This window comes from Myxocyprinus asiaticus, chromosome 20 (genome assembly GCF_019703515.2).
Source record: "Myxocyprinus asiaticus isolate MX2 ecotype Aquarium Trade chromosome 20, UBuf_Myxa_2, whole genome shotgun sequence".
Taxonomy (NCBI): Eukaryota; Metazoa; Chordata; class Actinopteri; order Cypriniformes; family Catostomidae; genus Myxocyprinus; species Myxocyprinus asiaticus.
In genome coordinates this window covers 35,056,324-35,078,386 of record NC_059363.1, presented here as the reverse complement: position 1 = coordinate 35,078,386, position 22,063 = coordinate 35,056,324, and the positions used below count along the sequence as shown (strand labels likewise).

The following is a 22,063-nucleotide window of genomic DNA, read 5'->3' as shown; positions in this document are numbered from 1 at the left end:
AGTCTCCCACAGCTGTGCTCACAGCCGTCTGGAAGGAGAAGAGGAGAAGAAGGGCTCCTACTCCCTAGTTACTGCCAGTGTTCACAGCCACGGAGGCCTTTCCGCTATTACTGCCTGTGTCTATGACTACGGAGGTCGTTCCCTTATCACTGCCTATGCTCACGACCATGGAGGTCGTTCCCCAGTCACTGCCAGTGCTCACGACCACGGAGGTTGTTCCCTCGTCACTGCCAGTGCCCACGGCCACGGAGGCTGTTTCCCAGTCACTGCCAGTGCTCCTGACCACAGTGGCTCCACCCTCAGAATCTTCCACGCCCATATGGTAAAAAAATATATTTTCAAATATATTTTTAAATATATTTCAAAATATACAAAAAATGGCCAAAAAATATATTTGCTAAAATATATGTCAAAATACATTTACATAAATACATTTTCTACAAATACATTTTTTGCCCATTTATGAAAATATATTTTAAAAATATAAATATATTTTAAAAGCATTTAAAAATATATTTTGCCCTCCATATATTTCAATACAAGAAAATACACACACATAACATTTGAAGAAAATCTTTATGTGATGTCTAAAACGTGAACATGTATTTAACACATTTGAATAAAAATCAAGCAAGGAACATACTTTAAATAAAAAAAAAAACATAAAAAAAAACGTTGTTTTTTTTTTTTTTTTTTTTTTTTTTTCCAAGCATTCTCAGTTCCCCCAGCTTAGAATTCACTGCAATCCCCAAAGCTCCTCTGGACACATTGGGAAACCTCTTCTTCACTGCCACTGTAAGAGACAAAAATCACAGCTATATTTTAAAGGGATAGTTCACCCAAAAATGAAAATTATTTCATTAATTACTCGTCCTCATGTTGTTCCAAACCCGTAAAACTTTCGTTCATCTTCGAAACACAAATTAAGATATTTTTATGAAATTTGAGAGATTTTAGTCCCTCCATTGACAGTCCACGCAACTACCAATTTGATGCTTCAAAAAGTTCATAAAGAGATTGTACACTACAAAAAATTATTTTTTGTCTTGTTTCCAGTCCAAATATCTAAAAATTCTTAAATCAAGGTGCAGTTACTAGATAAGTAATATGGCATAAGATATTATGTCTTGTTTTCTGAAAAAAATAAATAAATAAATAAATCAAAATTAAGTGCATTTTTGCTTAAAAAAGCTAAATTATCTGCAAATGGGTAAGACAAAAAAATCAGACGGAAACAAGATTATTTTTTTTACCCCATTGGCAGATAATTTTGTTTGTTTTAAGCAAAAACTTTTCTTTTTTTTTTTTCAGAAAACAAGACAATATCTTATGTCAATGTACTTGTCTAGTAAATGCATCTTGATTTAAGAATTTTTAGATATTTGGACTGGAAACAAAACAAAAATACTAAGAAAAGTTTTTTTTGCAGTGTAAAACTAATCCATATGAATTGAGTGGTTTAGTCCAAATTTTCTGAAGAGACTCGATCGCTTTATATGATGAACAGATTGAATTTAGGCTTTTATTCACATATAAACATTCATCAACTCGCACATCAGTTGTGGTAAACGGAAGCTCAAGCATGATTGCTTGACGTGCGAGAACCAATGAGGTTCATTCTTGTGTTTTCGCAGCACGTTTGAGCTTCAGCGAGAACCAATGAGGTTCATTCTCATGTTACGCAGCACGTTTGAGCTTCAGCGAGAACCAACGAGGTTCATTCTCGTGTTACGCAGCACGTTTGAGCTTCTGCAGAACCAATGTGGTTCATTCTCCTGTTATGCAGCACGTTTGAGCTTCCGCAAGAACCAATGAGGTTCATTCTCGTGTTATGCAGCACATTTGAGCTTCCGCAAGAACCAATGAGGTTCATTCTCCTGTTACGCAGCACGTTTGAGCTTCAGGGAGAACCAATGAGGTTCATTCTTGTGTTACGCAGCACGTTTGAGCTTCAGGGAGAACCAATGAGGTTCATTCTCGTGTTACGCAGCACATTTGAGCTTCCGCAAGAACCAATGAGGTTCATTCTCATGTTATGCAGCACGTTTGAGCTTCAGCGAGAACCAATGAGGTTCATTCTCGTACATCAAGCAGGTTTGGTTGAGCTTCTGTTTATGTTCGCTGATCAAGCCTAAATTCAATCTGTTCATCATACAAAGTAATCAAGTCTCTTCAGAAAATTTGGACTAAACCGCCCAATTCATATGGATTAGTTTTACGATCTCTTTATGAACTTTTTGAAGTGTCAAAGTGGTAGTTGTGTAGCTGTCAATGGAGGGAAAGAAAGCTCTCAGATTTCATGAAAAAAAAAAAAAAATCTTCATTTGTGTTCCGAAGATGAATGAAATGCTCACAGGTTTGGAACAACATGAGGGTGAGTAAATTATGATTTTTTTTTTTTTTCATTTTTGTTTGAACAAACCCTTTAACTGAATTTGTCTAGTAAATTTTCCTTTCACCAACTCTGCATCCGAAATCAAATACTTCTCTACTATACAGTATGCAAAAAACAGTATGCCAACATGGTAGTATGTCCGAATTCATAGTATTTGAAAAATAGTAAGTAAGTCCGAATTTCATTCATATAGAACATACTTTTTTAACGGTTGTGAAGTAAATTCAAATACAAATGTAGTACCTACTCAAACAGTATTCGATTTCGGACGCACCGCAAGTCTTGACTTACCATATATGGCTGCCATGGTGTCCTTGTCAAGGGCACTCCTTCTCTCGGCACCACAGTCAGTTTTACTCATTCCTCCTACAAAAGACAATACACGATACATGAATATTTCAATAGGGTACAGAGGGCATGCACCATTGTCTTCAAATTAGTTTTAGATTTCCAAATATTTTTGTTCATCTTAACAGTGGAACTGAAGAAAAATAACTATAGGTATGCTGGATTTGAAAGATATTTTTATGGGTATGTTTTGGACAGTAAAGAAAATAATGAAGGAGAGGTAGAATTAGCCTTTTTTAAACTACTCAGATTAATATCTAAGAATTTGACCTGGCCTTCGAAACTGTTTACCTTTCAAATTGCTGTGGATCAGAACCTCCAGTGGGAAGGCGGCCATTAAAAGAACACACACCATTGAAGTGGATGTTTGGGTCTGCAGGGCAGAAGTCCAGTGATGCTTTAGAATTTTTATGCCTGTGCCATGTGCTAACTCCACCTGTGGTTGTGATCACATAAAAAGAGATTTACAATATACATTATTTTCAAATAAATTCTTTAAAACTCATTTAAGTTTTTATTCAGCCATTTCACCCATCACAGAAATGCATAACAAATCTGTATGTACAGACCTAAATCCTCAGCAAAATGTACTTACATAATTAGCATCACTGGAACACTAAAAAAAAGTTAAAAAATAAATAAATAAATAAATAAATAAAGTCAACAATGTTATTACAGACAGACTGTTGCTGGTAAATTATAATGGAAAGAAGGAAGAGCTTACCTACAAACCTTTACACACTTTATTAAGAATTAACAAAGCAATGACACTAATGTAACTGCACCATGTATTTTTGCAAGGTGAAAACAAAATACTTACTTTGGCAGAACCAGACAGAGAAGCCTTGGATGGAGCTTTCGGCACCTGTGAAGCAGAATATTGATAGATTAAAAACAATACACATAACACTGAGCATCATAAAATCTTTGTAGATGTATCAGAATATCACAATGTTGCACAACTATCTAAACATTACTGCTTTGAAGTCATGTGACTTATATTTTGATGGCGGTATGACTTGAATACACCCATACAATGGAAGTGAATAGGTACAGAGTTTCATGTTCTGAAAAAGACATAAAAAGCTTAATTGTAAGCCATAAGACTCCAATAGTTTAATAAATGTCTTCTGAAGCAAATGTCTTCTTGATTTTTGGGTGAGAACAGACCAAAACATTCCTCCAAAATATACCTCTACTATAAATCTTGACATCAGCAATCAACTTCATGATCATGATTAATTAAATAACTTCCTGGTTCCACCTAGTGCTCTTTGCATGTGTTAAGCACTAGGACTGTATGTCTATATGCATATACTCACCATATCTCCATCAGAAAATATTTTGCTGTTATGCTGAAGAAAAAAAAGTCATACAAACTTGAGACAACACAAGGGTGAGTAAATGATGAGAAATATCAATTTTAGGTGAACTAGAAATCACTAGGATGCTATGAATAATGTTCCTGACTTGTACAAGTATATTTGAATGTGAAAACTTAAAATAAAAACAATAGTTAAAAATGCATAACTTACATCAAAGAAATCTGCATTTGATTCCAAACACTAAAATGAATACAGTAAATGGATATATGTTAGTATAATACTGGACAATTGTTGTTACAAAATAAGTGTATCTAATGATCTCAAGTCATTATTTTAATAGTTATGCTTAGTATGTGACATAATAGCATGTGGCACAGACATTACATAAAAAGCAGCTAATACTTACTTTAGGAGCATGTGAGATGGGAACATGAGATGGAGTCTTTGACATCTGTAAGAGAGAAATTCATATATTAGAAACAAGTCACTTAATACTGTACATCAGAAAAACATTTACACAGCAGACTATTCCTTGCTCAGATGCAGTGTACAAGAACAGTCAGGGATGTCCCAAGCATGGTGCGGGGCACAGTGCAAGTTAGTATAAGCGCCACTTAGAATTTTATAAAAGCAGTAAGCACTTAAATTTTTCCTTTATTATATATTTTCTTTTTCTTTTTTAGATTTAAGGCAGCAGAAGAACTTGAGAATGTAATCAGTGAATGTCATAAGGTATGCTTCTTAATAATTGGTGATTCACTGGTAATTTGCACAGCTTACATTTGTTAATTTTTTTTTTAATTAATTAAAAGGGATAGTTCACTCAAAAATGAAAATTCTGTCATCATTTACTCACCCTCAAGTTGTTCTAAACCAGTATGATTTTTTTATTTTATTTTTTCTGTTGAACACAAAAGAAGATATTTTGTAGAATGCAGGTAACCAAACAGTTTGTTCCTTGTTGACTTCCTTGAGTGGTACTATGGAAGTCAATGGGTGCCATCAACTGTTTGGTCACCTGCATTCTGAAGAAATCACTAGGCATTAATGTAAAAATCTTGGACAGCCGATGTCAGAGTTGATTTGGGCAAAACTGAATGGACATGCCAAATAGTGCACTACATCTATCATGAGTGCAGCCCACTAGGCTACAGTTCTGACATTGAAGAGTTTTAATGTGATGTTAACAGGACCCATAATTCTCTCCTTTTTTTTAAGCAAATCCCAGACACCCTCCCAGAAGACAATACTCAGCCAACTACTCCTGATGAAGAGTGCACTTCCAGTCCTGTTCAGATAGAGGTTCCAGTGGATTCAGGTCAAACTAAAGAGGAAACCCAACTACTTCTTCTGGCACTTAAGCTCAAAAACAGTTTGACCAATTACTGTCTTGAAGATATTATGAAAATCCTAAATGTTGTTGGTGGTAATGATTCAGTATGCAAGACAAAATACTCATTTTACAAAGCTTTCGATGATACCAAAGACATTATGAGAATCTGTTATGTGTGTGAACAGTGCAATAATATAATGTCAGCTGGACTGGACCATGTTCATTGTGTTCAATGCAACATTACCCATGACAAAGCCAGTAGGTTCACCAATAATTTTTTCATATACCTCTCCTTGGAAGATCAAATAAAAAATCTTTTGAAAATGGCAGGAATTACAGACGAATTGGTACAAAGGCAAACAGAAACATCAACATCTGTCAGTGATATCTGTGATGTTTTTTTTGTACCAGAAAATTTTAAGTGGTTCGGATACGCCCCTTCAAACCCATACCTTAACATTTAGCTGTGATGGTGTGCCAGTTTTTAAAAAGTTCCCTTGTAGTATTTGGCCCATTTTATGCACCATTAATGAGTTGCCGTTGAAAATGAGACAGGATAATGTACTCCTTTGTGGACTGTGGTTTCGGGATGAGAAGCCTCAAATGAGAACATTCTTAAAGCTTTTTGTAGACGAATGTGTAAAACTAGAAGACAGTGGTTTCACATGGGAAAAGGACAAAGGTGTTTCTGTCAATACAAAATTAATCCCTCTAGTTCTGATAAGTGACTCAATTGCCAGACCTCTAATACAGAATTTCAAACAGTTTAATGGTGAATATGGCTTCTCCTATTGCCTTCACAAAGGAAAATTGGTTGAAAAGGGCAGAGGATCTGCTCGTGTATATCCTTTTCAGAAAGACATCCAGCTCCGCAATCAGGAACAAATGAATGAATTTGTAGAAGCTGTGCTAGAGTCAGGTCAGCCTGTTATGGGTGTCAAAGGACCAAGTACATTGTGTCGGCTTCCCAGTTTTGATGTCACTGAAGGGTCTGTCCCAGACTACATGTATTCAGTACTTCTGGGTGTTACAAGAACTGTAACAGGGCTGTGGTTAAACAGTGAAAACCATGAAAAGCACTGGTATATAGGTAGGTCTACAAAACTGATAGATGAGTTGCTTTTTAAGATTAAACCGCCATGTAATATACCTCGTGTGCCAAGATCAGTCACATTGAGGAAATTCTGGAAAGCCCACGAGTGGTACATGTGGCTCTTTTATTATAGCTTACCTGTACTAAAAGGTGTCTTGCCAGAACCACTACTGAATCACTGGTCCAAACTAGTTAAGGGTGTATCACTTCTGTTGGGTGAAAATATAACCAGAGACCAGATTACTGAGTCTGAGGCACTTCTGACAGATTTTGTGAAAGACATGGGGGTATACTTCAGGGAAGCCAATATGTCTTATAATGTCCATCTTTGTCTCCATTTACCAAGAAGTGTAGTTTACATTTATGCATTTGGCAGACACTTTTATCCAAAGTGACTTACAGTGCCCTGATTACAGGGACAATCCCCCTGGAGCAACCTGGAGTTAAGTGCTTTGCTCAAGGACACAATGGTGGTGGCTGTGGGGTTTGAACCAACAACCTTCCACTTACCAGGTCAGTGCTTTAGTCCACTACACCACCACCACTAGTTAACTGGGTGCCTTTGTGGGCTCACTCTGCCTTTGTATTTGAGTCTCATAATGCTAAACTACTAGACATGATCAAAAGCACTTGTCAAAACTTTTTGGTTACAAAAGGCTTTACCTTTTTATGGTCAGACTATCTTAAAAGATGCCTCAAATGAATACAAAGAGATCTTTGAAACTCTGACAAGACCAAACATGTAACTCGCACACGTGATATCACTGCACTCGATCGCCCTAAAGTGTGATTACTTGGGAGAGATGACTATATGGCACTGAGTCGTTATGGGGTACAAAGAGGCAGGGTAAAGTACTTTCAACGAATCATTACAAATGGTGAGGTGGTTCACTCAGAAGATTACAGCCATGTATTTAAACGCAATTCCTTCAGTGTTCTGTTGAATGATGACGATCAAAACTTTTTTAGGATTAAAAGATTTTTTATTTGTCAAAATGAAAATTAAGAGATGTGTCATGCCATTGGTAGATTCTATGTACGAGCAAAGCATAGTCTCTGTGCCTCGAATCCAAGTTACTTTGAACCAGTGTCGAAACATCTTGGACATCTTACAGCTATTCCTGCTTCAGCTGTCAAATGCAAATGTCTGATCATTCACACTGAAAAACTCAGTTGATTACATTTTTAGAAATATTAATCAGCGTGAATTCCTTAAATGAGGTGTGAAATGAAGCTAAGAGAGGCGTAAATACACATGTTGTTCTTCAATACAATTTAAGCTTTTGTGTCAGTGTACAATGTATACATTTTTGTAATGTTTATAATAAGTGTCTTTATCATTTAAATTCTGACGATGAATTAATGACAAAAAGCTCTGTGTACATTACAAAAGCAGTGTGATTTTAAAGTAATTTATGTAAATAATTTAAATTTTTCAATTTATTTTGTTATGCTTATATTTATAACACTGTGTCTTCATTATCATTTAAAAACCACAAACTTAATTGAATATTTAATGGCAAAAAGTCAAATGTACGGTACATTAGCAGTATTATATATTGTGCATTGTTGTTGCTCTGTTTATTTTAAACAGAAAATTATACTGATGATTTTAATATTCTGTGTGTTACCATTAAAGTGTTATATTGTATCCCTTAATTAATTAATGTCAAAAATGAAAGTGTACATAGCAATTTTGTGCATCGTTGTTGTTCTGGTTCCTTTTCAAAACATCATATCATACAGTACATTTACTGCCTTGTTATCATTAAATGTCCTACTGTAATGTCAAAGTCAACTGTACACTACATTAGTAGTGAGGTATTCTGTAATGTGACAAGCAAATAAATAAACTTGATCTGTTATCTAATTCTTGCTAAACCTTTGGCTCTGTTTTTATTTGTAGCCAACTATTTTTTGACGTTGTACATAAGAAATATTCCTGTTACTCAACGGTAAACTATTTTAGAATGTAATTCTTCTAACACAATTTTTTTTATTTTTTTTATTTTAAATAATGGATATTTTGATCTCCATCCACATTCTGTAAGGTTGGAAATGTATTTTCTTGACCCTGAAATACATTTCGAAATATATTTTGTGAAATGAAGGTTGAAATTAAATATATTTTCGATTTCAAAAATATATTTTATTGAGCTTCACAGTTACAACATATATTTGGCATATATTTAAAATATATTTTGGCTAGAAAAAATATATTTTTTTACTGTATGGGCGGCTTCGCCCTCAGAGTCTTCCATGGCTTCGCCCAGAGACTCTTCCAGCGGTCACGTCCGCTCTCCCTGAGATGACTCTTCCAGTGGTCACATCCGCTCTCTCAGAGACTCCTCCTCCAGCAGTCACGTCCGCTCTCCCAGAGACTCCTCCTCCAGCGGTCACGTCTGCTCCTCTTGTGATTCCTCTTCCAGCGGCTCCACCTGCTTCACCTACGACAATGACTCCTGAGTCTCAATTCCCTGATTCCACTGCGGCTCCGCCTGCTCCACATCCAGATCCTCCTCCTGGAATTCAATTCCCTGCTCCTTCTGCGGCTCTGCCCGTACCAACTGTGGCTCCACCCCCTGACCCTCTCCTTACTTGTGGCCGCCTCCCAGGCCTCCTGACCCAGTTCCTGCCCTGTGGCCGCCTCCCAGGCCTCTCGACCCAGTCCCTGCCCTGTGGCCGCCTCCCAAGCCTCCCGACCCAGTCCCTGCACTGTGGTTACATCCCTGGCCTCCTGATCATCCGCCAACTCCTCCTTGGCCTCTTAATCATCCTCCAGATCCTTCCTCGTCTGCTTGTCCCTGCCTGCCTTCCCAACCATCTTTGGGTGCCATGAGTCGCCCCCTTTGAGGGTGGTTCTGTCACAAACTGCCCTTTGTTGTCCCCTTATTCATGGACTTAATTTCCCAGGATGCACTTTTGTTGATTACCTTCACCTGCCCTCCATCTTCCATAGCTGTTCTCTGTTCATTATCCTTCTTTGTATTTATACCCTCTGGTGATATTTTGAACAGTGTCACCATTGCAAAGCAATAAATTGATGCTGAAAAATGTGAAACAGGAAGTGCCTTGTATCTTCTGTATGCATTGCCCGATTTTGATAAAAAATTCAGCTGTATGTTTGGTAATGGGGTATGATCATATTGATGTGGCTATTATGGGTCACAGTCATAGTGCCACCGACTGGCAGCAAGAAGTATGGCACTTTTAATAGACTTTGAAATAGCCCTCTTGTGTTTACATGAATTGCTTCAAAACTCTTTAGAATAATGTCAAGACACTGCTGATGTAAAATTATAAAGGAATATTTGATTTTTTAAATGCTGTTGCCATGGCAACACATTAATTTTTATTATTCGTTTCTTCCTATATTTGGGTGTTTTTGAGGCACTTGGCAGGCTTAAAATGTCATGAAATTTTGCACACACATCAAAGTCCTTGGCAATAAGGGCTGGGCAAAATCTCATGCATGGGCATGTAGGGGGGGCTCTGTAACACCCACTTTAAAATGGGCATTTAAGACGGCCTATGTAGAACCCCCGTTTTCACCTCCAGTCACCAAAATTGGTACATATATAGTTCTCATCAAGCCGGAAAACGTGCATATTTATAGTTATTATCTCCACCCAACAGGAAGTCGGCCATTTTGGATTTTTTTTAATATTGCTGTATCTGAACTTTTTAATACTCCTCCTAGGGGATATATGAGACTGTCACCACATTTATACAACATTATGCCAAGACATTGAAGATGCTAAATTGTGAACAGATTTTTGATATATCAAACTGTGTTGTCATGACGAAGCATTAAATTAATGGGGAAAAAGGGGAAAAAGGAAGTGTCCCATATCTTCTGTGTGCAATGTGTGATTCAGATCAAACTTGAGTTGTATGTTTACATAGCGCCACCACCTGGCAGCAGGAAGTGTGGCTCATACAACAGACTTTAAAATAGTACTCGTATATTTACCCAAATTACTTAAGAAGTGTTTAGAATAATGTCAAATGCCAAATGCATGTGTCCACCTTGCATTGCTTTCCGAAAGCCACTAGGTGGTTTTCTATTTGATCTTCTAATTGAAATTTTTCAGTGTAGCCTTTCATCTATTCCAGATCTGCACAGTTAATTTTCTCAATCAACTTCAGGTGCATCCTGGGATGCTTTTTAAATAGTATTGAATGATTTCATTTGCTGGACACTTGTTGGCTAATTTTCTTTAAAAAAATAAAATAAACAAATAAATAAAAGGTTTGTATAGACATCTATAATTAGGTACAATTTATTTTTAAATACAGAAATAATCCCAAGTGTTTGACCATAAGCCTTTAGATCAAAAGGTTTTACGATTATGAGAAACAAACTTAGTCAGTGTTCTTTGGACTGGTTGTAATTTATATTTATAAGTTCTTGATATTAATTTTATTTACAAAATTTTGCTATTTTTTATTTGATTTGTATTGTATCTTGCTACGTTTTGCTATTACTGTAGATAAATCGAGAATAACTGAGTTTCACGTTTTAAGTTTAAGTTTTAAGCTTAAAGTAACCATTTAAACTGATTTTAATGAGGACAATTTAGAAATTTTATCAAACAATTTGGTCAAAATTAGCTTAAAAAAAGTGACTAGCTGAAAGGTGAGTAGTTTGCATCAGTGGTTTAAATATCAGACGAAATCTGATATTTCCTGACAGAGAAATGTGTTTGAGTTTGATGTGGTGAAAGAGTCAATCTTTGACAAAAATTAATGCTTCAACGATACCAAACACGGCACAAACAAGAAGCGAGCAAAAATGATGAAGACAGGTGAGAGTGATTGACATGGGGTTTAAATACTTGTTAAATACAAAGAAAGGAATATGTTATGATGTTTTATTTTAACAGCACAAACCAGCACAAATGAACGACACCGTTTTGGAGCAATTTGGACCACATGGGGTGGAGAGTGACATCACTGCTCCCAAAAAGTTTCATGTTATTTCTAAGGAAGGGAAATAGATACAAGATTAATTTTAATGGCACAAATCGAGCACATATGAACAACACTGGTTTGGTGCAATTTGGATGACATGGGGTGGGAAGTGACGTCACACAGCCAGAAAAATTATGTAAAAAAACACGGAACCAGCACAAATGTTAATTTTTGCGACACAAACGAATGGTATAGATTTGGTAATGATTTTATTATGTGGGGTGCCAACTTCACGGAGGTTAAAAACATCCAGTACGAAGTGAATTAAAATCCAGTATGTCATCGCGCTACAGGCTGCAGCGAGGACAGACCCAATCGGCTCCTTTGAGATGTGCGCAGAACCGATAACCGGTGATCACCGGCAGGGGCATGCCGGTTAGAAATCTGTCCGACTTCCTGTGATGTCATGAAGACTTATGTCAAAAAATGTCTTGCGAGAGCGAGGTGGCCGCAGTTGTAGCAAGCAGGCAGCACAGCTGCTTTTTCCAAGTTGCGTGAACTGCAAGCACGATAGGAAATGACTGGCTGATGACACAGCTTAATGCTCATTGGCTTAAACAACAATGATGTTTCGTTATCTTCTAAAATGTTAGATTTTTTTTATCTATAATATCATATTTTTATGTGTATAAATTATATGTGAATATTCCCACCACTATGACAGTGCAATCTCTGTATGGGATATGTGATAGGTATCATATTTCTGTGCCGCCTGCCTGCTACAACTGCGGCCGCTTCATTCTCACAGGAGTATTTTTGACACACGTGGTATAGTATATTTTTCTATATCATAGTGTATTTTTATATATCAAACATAGAAAAGTACTAATATATAATAGCCTGGACTTTGTGTGACCCAGGAGAGGGCATATGAGGTTACTGGACTTTGTGTGACCCAGAAGAGAGCATATGAGGTTACTAAAAGTGCTGATGCTGCAAAAAAACCTCACAGTGCACTCAGCTGTAACAGAAATAATGATGCTATGGACCTTGGCAAACACAGCTAAAGATAAAGATTCAGCTGTAGCAGAAATAATGATGTTATGGATCTTGAGAAACATAGCTGAAGATAAAGATGAAAACAACTAGTGGTCAAAGTGACCGTATTATGCACAGACTGTCATGTTTTTATACTACTTTAATTAAAAAGTTATTTCTAAAAAATAGACTAAAGCCAGGTTTCCACCATTAAAAAGAAATCAAAGGCTCTGTGAGATAATGGTGCTGAACGGTATCCATGACAACCAAAAAATAATGAAGGGGCATATGCATGAGGTAATACCATATAAGAAACTATACAAAAGATGGGGGTTTACACCAAGGGAGTCAGATCTCAGCTGACATCTCGGGTTTGTTGGTATGTTCAGTAAACTCTAACATTTGACACCTGGAACTCCTGACTTTGAGAGTTTTCTTACAGAAAGGGGAAGAAACATTTTCCACGCTCCACAACAGTGGTCATGATATCACAGCAAGATTTCTAACCGGCATGCACCTGTCGGTGATCACCAGTGATCTGTTCTGCACAGAACTTGCCCATCTCAAATGAGCATAATGAAATGCATGCTGTTTTTTCTTCAATCATTGGATTGTATCATAAGCAGAGAATGTAAAATATAAGAGCCTACTTCTATGTCACATGTTTTAAAAATTCACTCTTTTAACAATTTAAAATATGTTTTCATTGTAATGTTCTAATTACAAAATTGATTGACTGCAGAAGATGAAAGTTGAGTTTTTAAATTTAATTTGATACCAAGTATGTGAACACTGATGAAATTTTGGATATAAAACAAAGCATTTGTTTTTTAGCCACACTCAAACGGCCCACCTGTTGGCCATTGACAGTTAACAGGTTTAAAATGGACATGTAAGGCGGTCTCTGTAGCACCCCCATTTTCACCTACAGTCACCAAAATTGTTATGCATATAGTTCTCATCAAGCCGAACAACTTTCATACTCACAGTCATTATCTCTGCCCAACAGGAAGTTGGCCATTTTGGATTGTTTGAAAAATGCATGCTCTGGAATTTGAAATACTCCTCCTAGGGATTTCATTTTACAGGTACCATATGTGGGCGACATCATGCCAAGACATTGATGATGCTAATTGCAAACAGATTTTTTATATAACGGTGTTGCCATGGCGATGCGATAAAATAACGTCAACAAATTGGAATAAGGAAGTGTCTCATATTTGTATGTTTCACATGGATGTGACTATTTTGGGTGACAGTCATAGTGCCACCACCTGGCAGCAGGAAGTGTGGCTCTTACAACAGACTTTAAAACTTTAAAATATTCCTCTAATATTTACTCAAATTGCTTTAAAATGGTTTAGAATAATGTCAAATGCCAAATGCATGTGTCCACCTTGCATTGTTTTACGAAAGCTTCCGGGTGGGGCATGGTGCTTGGGCCCATCACTGCTGCTTGCAGCTATATATATATATATATATATATATATATATATATATATATATATATATATATATTGTATTTCATTTCCGTTTTTCATTTTACTGTTTTCCATTCTATTGTGTTTCATTGTGCTGAAATTCTTCATTCTTTTTTTATATAAATATGGCCTCACCGACTACTGTTTTTTTCTTTTTTGTTTAACACAGCCATCAGATAAAACCCCCCATATCCTGTGTGATTATTTACAACACACCGGCTACATTATTATTATTTACATTAACATATTCTCTCAATTGCTTTGAGTCTCATGCTTAGGTCCCTCCATTAGGATACAGCAACTGAAACTTGTCTACACCTTTCCACATTGCTCTGCATTATTTGCACATACATCGATTAGCCACAACATTAAAACCACCTGCCTAATATTGTGTATGTCCCCCTTATGCCTCCAAAACTGCGCCAGCCTGCGTGAAAATCCTCAGGAGATCAGCAGTTACAGAAATACTCAAACCAGCCCGTCTGGCACCAACAATCATAATACGGTCCAAATTACTGACATCACATTTTTTACCAATTCTGATGGTTGATGTTAACATTAACTGAAGCTTCTGGCCAATATCTGCATGATTTTATGCACTGTTCTGCTGCCACACAATTGGCTGATTAGATAATCGCATGGATGATTGTTGGTGCCAGACCAACCCAGATTTTCACGCACAACGGTCTCTAGAATTGACACCAAATGGTGCCAAAAACAAAAAAAACATCCAGTGAGCTGCAGTTCTATGGAAATGCCTTGTTGATGAGAGAGATCAACAGAGAATGGCCAGGCTGTTTCGAACTGACAAAGTCTACAGTAACTCAGATAACCGCTCTGTACAATTGTGGTGAGAAGAATAGCATCTCAGAATGCTATTCTGAGACGCAGGTTAGCACTGTTTTGGCAGCACAAGGGGGACCTACTCAACATTAGGCAGGTGGTTTTAATGTTGTGGCTGATCAGTGTACTTATGAACATATGATTGTTCATATATTTTAATTGACTGCCTTTTTTATTTACATTTTAATATGAATCACTGATCCTTCACATACACATCAAACACTTTCCAGTTGCATATTGCTGCATAGCAAAGACAGCCAAACAGCACCAGCAGCTTCTCTATCCTGTCTGAGAAAATTCAGGCAGATAGCTATCACTTTGTTTCATCAGCATGGACATGCTCTGCATGGTTCTCCTGTTGGCCAGTCCGCCTGTGCTTTTCGGGTCTCCATCTGTCCCCGGGCCCCAGTGCTGCTGCACACCCTGCACTGCTGGTAGTTGCACCACTGATTTGGGTTTTTGTATAATGCTGGCTACAAACTGAAGTGTGGATATTATTCTTTTTTTCTCACATTTCTCTAATAATATTTGATGGTGCCTCTGTGTAAAACCTTTATTAACATTTCATCATAGCTTTACATGTAGACAAACCTGACCACATACAGTTAGACAATATAAATCAGGCTTCTTTTGGCAAGATTACATTTGGTGGGCAAATGCGAACAAGCAAAAGCTCCATCTGTACTGATGATACCCATAAGATTCATATGGCAGCGATTCTGAGTAAAGCAGGCACACTGCCAGTTAATTATTTCTTCATGAACTTTACCTTTAATGCAATCTGTTCCATTTTCTTAACATGAAACATCTCTTTGAACCTTGCTAACTATTTATAAAGAGAGAGAGAGAGAGAGAGAGAGAGAGAATAAAAACCCCAATATATTTGAAAAATGAATTAAGGAATTTATAAGCCACAAAAAAAAAAAAATTTAAAAAAAAAAAAAAAAAATTATTTAAAGGATAGCTCATTAAAAATTACAGTCATTCACACACTTTTATGTTGTTCCAAACCTGTATGATTTTCTTCCTGTGGAACACAAAAAGGAGATTTTAGTAGTCTGACCTCATGAAAATTATGTGCCAATATTTTTGCTAAATAAAATGATGAGGTTCATTACACATTGCTGCAGTTTTGAGGTGAAATGTCCACTGAGTGGTGCTAAAAGCAAGTTAAATGTTCTCCCAAATAGATGTGGGCTGAGTTCGGAATGGCAAACTACTCTTACTACTTCTACCATATAAGTCTATGGCAGGAATAGTAAGAGTAGTATGGTTGTATGCCATTACGAAATATAAACCGTCAAAAAGGCAAATGTGAGATGAAAACACAATATCTGAAGCAGCCACATAATTTCTTGCTGCTTCTATGATACTTTCGGCTCACATGTCCACTAGCGTGCTTAGCTGGACTTGTGACCTAGTCTTCCCCATTCAAAGTCCAACTCTCTGTCAGTTGAGCAACCACGCAACTTTGTCACATTGAAATAAGCTTTTAAATATAGTTGGTTATGTATTTGCAAGCGTTAAAATGAATCATCTTTCAGTTAAAGCATAGTAGTAAAAGTGTTTTGATGTCATTAGATATCATTGTGTGAGTAACAGAGAAAAAAACAAGTTTTATGAATTGTTAATCTGCCTTTTTTAATGCCAATTCACACTGGCCCAACAAAAAACAACACTTCAGACATCCTAAAGTTGGCTGTTGTATTTAGAATGTTGAGAAACACGCCTGTCATGTTCACACTGATCCAAGAAACACCAACAAACTTACATCTTTGCATGTCGTTGTTCGCCTTTGAATAAGATGACTGACAAGGAAGAGGTTGCTGATGAAGTCAAACAGGCACAATTTAATATTTAAACATACTGTATATGCAAGATTTATTAAATATGTTTAGCGTGTATTCAGTGTGACAGTAGGCTATAACTTTCTAATTCTGAGAGTTTTGTTGGAGAACAGCAATCCAGCACCAAAAGTATTTTCGGAGTGTCTATTTGCACCCCGGTGTAAGTAGCTTCTGCCTCACAGTGCAGCTTTTTGCTCCCCAATAGTGTGATGGAACCAAAGATATATATGACAAACCAAATAATAGATGTCACTGCAGTGGCGTGAGGAGTAAAGACTGTGTGTGAATGTGTACTGTTGTCCTAGCGACTGTGGTTTGAATCTGTTGAATCTCTTTTTCCCATCTGATTTCCTGATTCCACTCTTAATATTTAATTTGATACCACTTAAAATAATAGATACAAATTAATATAAATGTTGTCGCTGTGATTTGGTCATGGTGAATGTCGAGTACATCAATATGCTGTTAATATAGTAACCATGGTTAATTTTGTGGTTACTGTAAATTAAAAAAAATATATATATCATGGTGAAACTATGGTTACTGTAGTAAAACCAGGTTAGTTTTTCTATGGTAAGGTTAAGGTTAGGTTTAGGGGTAGGGGTTAATGTAGTGTGTCTGTGGGACTCTAAATAAACACAATAAACACACTGCAGTGATACCAATACTGTTATGTTAGTATTTAAATATGGGTGCAAATAGTTCCCTATCTGTCACTCACTTGACGTTGTGTCGATGTAGTCACTCTTGGGAGCCTGAGACACCTCTGGTCTTTGATAAAAAGCCAATGAAAATTGGCAAGTGATTTGCATACCATTCCCCTGGACATACGGGTAACAAAGGAGCTGGTATGCAACCACTCATTCAGATTTTCTCTTCGGAGCCGAACGGTCATGCTCACTGAGCTGAATACTACTGTTCATTCACCTCTGCTGGATCTGACGCCGCATTTCAGCGGCTTCTCCCCCCTCTGCACTGGTGCACTGCAGAGAATGCCCCTGGGCACTTCGGCAGAAATAAAAGAGTATATTTCTCTAAAAGAGTATATTTCTCTAAAAGAGCGTCACACACGGAACGTCTTTTTAAAGACGCGTCTTTCTAAAGATGCTTTTCCGTGTTATTCCTGGTTGCGCTCGTTATCTCTCGCCTTCTGATGGTCACGATCACTGTCTTTCATGTCTGGGCACTGCTCACGTGGAGACAGCGTTCGTGGATGGTCATGTTCTCATTGCGAGGATATGTCCATTGCAACGTTGCGGTCGCGACTCGCCTTCATAAGAAAGCAAGCCACCCAAGAGGCTCCCCGCCTTGGTCCTTTTACCCACGGGTATGAGGCCAGTGCGGCTAGCACTGGGGGCAATTTGGGGACCCCAATGGGACCGCCTCCGCCGGGTATCCCCTCCCCGGACCTCCCATTCCCCAGCACGCTCGTCTGCCCCGATCGGGCTTCCGGATGAGTCTGCCAGCTCGTCTCATGGCGAGTTCGACCTCTTATTCGGAGCCCGCGAAAGTGATGAGCTCTCGAGCACAGCATCGGAGAGCTGGCTTGTCCAGTCAGAAGCCTCAGCTGGGCTCTTCCCTTCGGGGACGATTGCCCAGTCACAGGCTGATGTGGAGATGATGACATGCTTTCCTGGGCAGCCGCGAGCGTCGGCTAGAGTGGAACTCACTGCTCTTCCCTGAACCCTCGCAGCTCGGTGATTGGTTCCTGGGCTCGTGGCGCCGCTCAAAGCCACGCCCCACCCCCGTTCCTTTCTTCCCGGAAGTGCATGAAGAGCTGACAAGGTCGCGGGAGGCACTTTTTACTGCCCGGTCCCGATCTTTTCAGCTTCCCCGCCCTCACTACCCTCGATGGTGGGGCAGCCAAGGGCTATTCGGCAATCCCCCGGTGGATAAAGTCTTCGCAGTGCACCTATGCCCGCAGAGCGCCGCCACCTGGCACGGGTGCCCAAAGTCCCCGTCCAAGGCCTGTAGGTTTATGTCGTCTCTGACGGCCAAGGCCTACGGTGCCGCTGGACAAGCCGCCACCACCCTGCATGCCATGGCTCTCCTGCAAGTCCGCCAAGGCGCTAAAGGAACTGCATGAGGATAGTTCCGCCCCAGGATTGATACAGGAACTGCGCTCGGCGACCGACCTCGCTCTCCGGTCACGGTCTCGGTCCAGGAGCACCACCTTTGGCTCAACCTGGTCGAGATGGGCGAGGCTGACAAGACACGATTCCTTGCTGCCCACTCACATGGGTCCTGGCCAGGGGTGCCTCTCTAACAGACAATCGCAGAGCAGCGGGCTGGGCAACACCCAACACCTGTGCAAGGTTCTACAACCTCCGGGTGGAACCGGTTTCATCCCAGGTAGTGGCACGCAACACAAGCGGATAAGCCCGGGATAGCTGGCTGGGTGTATCGCTTGCACATAGCGCTCTCCACCTCCCTTGGAGCTGAAGATGTGCGACATTAATTCCCAGTAGTGTTCACAAACTTTGTTCCCTGGTTGACTTCCTCTGAGCCCTGTGGCAGTCAAGTTTTCGGAGAGACTCGCTGCTGGCCCAGTACACGTACTAATTAAGAGTCCTGTTCTGGGGTAGGTGCTCCGCATGTGGCGGTTCACTGTAAGGCTAACCCCATGCGATATATATCTTCCGCTAGTTCGTTTCCCTGTTGGCAAACAGCGTCTTCCTTGGGCAGAGCCCCTCTGCCCCAGTCTCCATGTTTGTAGTAACTCCTCTCCCATTGGGCAGGATCTACCTTGAAGACTCTCCACATGGTTGGAAAGACCATGTGACGTATTCCACTTAAATACCCCCCCCCCCCCTCTTTGGGCGAGGTGTGGTCTCCACGGTGTCTTCTCCTTGGGAGGGACACCCCCTGACTAGACCTGGTGGCCCAGTCGCATAATCCCCCTTTTTTTTTAGGGAGTGGAAAAAAAGAAGGGGAAAAGAGGCCACGACTGGGTTAAGCCTGTCTCTATCTTTTGGGTAGTCGACTTGTCCCCAAAAAGGGCCGTTCGACATTCATAACTATGTTGGGGGAGGTTATGTGTCGACCTGGTGTGCTGGCTATGAGGCACACAGTAGTCTGCCCACCACACACTGCCAGTTCACGTAACACAGTTCAGCCAGTTGTGGCGTTTCGTATAGGGACCCCTAGAGTCACTGCATCGACACTACGTTGAGTGAATGACAGATAGGGAACGTCATGGTTACTTGTGTAACCTCCGTTCCCTGATGGAGGGAAAATAATAACCCGCTGAAATGGCCGGACCTTATATCGGCTCCTCAGCATAAAACCTGAATGAGTGGTTGCATACCAGCTCCTTTTATACCCGTATGTCCGGGGGAGTGGCATGCAAATACCACTCGCTAATTTTCATTGGCCTTTTATCAAAGACCAGAGGTGTCTCGGGCTCCCAAGAGTGACCCCTAGTGTCACTTCATCGACACAACGTCTCGTTCCCTCCATCAGGGAAAGGAGGTTAACCATGACGTTTTCATGTGACTGACAAGATAACTTCATCACAAATCCATCACCATCAGCATTTTGATATAGTCTATTTATACATGTAAATTCTCTCACAAGTAGGGTTGCAACGGTATGAGATTTTCACGGTACGATAACCGTCTCAGAAAATATCACGGTATCACGGTATACGGTATTACACAATTATTATTATCAGTTACAATGACCCTGTAAAGGGGTTAGAGGGAAAGGAGGAGGCAAGAACCGGCTTGACAACATAAATAGTAGTTTAATAATAAACTTAAACAAAAACACACAAGCATAAACTCATGCAGGGCAGCTGCCCATAGTTCTCTCCTTCTCAAGCTGCCCTCTCCGGTCACCTTTAACCCTCGCCCACCTCATCAGGCTGATTGCGGTCTGGGCGTGCGTCATTCCGGCCCGGCCCTGCCCTCCTCCGTGCTACAGACCCTTAAAGGAGTGAAAACAGAAGTTATTTATTTATTTTATTTTTTTGAACAAACACTTTATTATAATTTAAACTTTTTTTGTGGAAGTATGTGTAAAAAAAAGTCTCCCTTTTGAAAATAAATAAAATAAATAGAATAAGAAAGCTAACAGAATTATAATAATAAACCAAATTATAAACATGATAAAAAAAAGCATGTAATTACAGCATTGTTATATAACTAAAGCATGTTAGTTTACATGTTAGCATAGCATGTTAAATTAACTACTAAATGAAAAATAACATCAGCTGTGTGAGCTTTTAAAGTAATGTCCTATGATTATTAACAATATTAACATATACTGTAGGTGCGTGACAGCGCAGCCAGACTGCTCCTGTCTGTACCTTTAACTCAGTGGTTCTCAACTGGTTTTGCTTCAGGTCCCAGATTTTACATTGGAAATCAACGTAAAAACGTTACCATATTTAAAGTATCTTGGGTCGCATTTCCTTTTATATTGCGTAGTTTTGTTCATGGATTTCGAGTACAAGAACATGCATCAAGTGACATTATTTTTGTTGTTGACATCAACAACAAAAGCGACAGGACGTTTTCTCTCCCCCCTTTTAAAAATTGAAGAGCACATTTACTTTTTTGAGTCCATTATTATCCCGTTTGTTTCCTAATTTCAAACATAATTCAAACAGAACATACATATTACACAGGTGGAAAGGCTCCTCATTACCAAGGTTAGGACAGTGTAGCTAGTCTTAAATAATAGTAATAATAATAACAAATTATAATATATAAATACTAGCTGAAAAAAATAAGTACTAGCTGAAACACATCTTGAAACTTTAACTACAACTGCCACTGTTGATATAAAATGAGGTCTAATAGATTCTACCTTTAGATTATTTCATATGAAACTATAACCTTTTGTCAAAACACAAGTTACTTTTACTCATGTAAAATCATTAAACAATTTTGTAAAGGTGATGATGTATAATGAAAAAAAATATATAATAATTAGCGCATAGCACAGTGTTGCTCTTTTTCTTCTCAGTGCTGTTTGACATGTTAGGGCTGCCTACTGTTTGAGAGGTTTGACTTGACTTCCTCCGTAATGCTTTAAACTAGAAAAGTCTCACTAGAATTGAAATGGGTCACATCAGTTTTGAGGTCTGCGCTCCGAAGTATAGAGGGAAGCCTGGTTGTTGCACACGTGAGTCAGAGAGCAGAGTATATAATGATCGTGAGCTGGTTCCGTTACACTTGTGCGAAAGTGCAGAAGAGAAGCTTTTAGCTGATTGCAAGTGTTGTATGTGTTGTGGAAGTCAGGAGCAGATCCAAAGGAAGATTCCGCTGAAGCATAGTGTGGTGCAGAGAGCAAAGCCCGGATGAAGGAGTGAAGTCGTATTCCCGGCACACAGGCAGAAACAAAGAATCCTCCACTGGCGATTCGTGGGTGGCGAGGACAGGCGTACGGCAAACTGGAAGGTAACCACACTTCCCGACACGCGGGCAGAGACAGGCAATGA

General features: G+C 39.1%; 1 long non-coding RNA gene across 1 annotated transcript; it reads right to left on the bottom strand.

The window, feature by feature from the left end:
- Window positions 1-713: 713 nt before the first annotated feature.
- LOC127411249 (uncharacterized) lies at window positions 714-3,170 on the bottom strand. The gene is made up of 3 exons (XR_007892241.1): window positions 3,035-3,170; window positions 2,687-2,761; window positions 714-793 (listed from the first exon to the last, which is right to left on the bottom strand). It is a non-coding gene; the product is annotated as an uncharacterized LOC127411249 (long non-coding RNA).
- Between the last annotated feature and the right edge of the window lie 18,893 nt (window positions 3,171-22,063).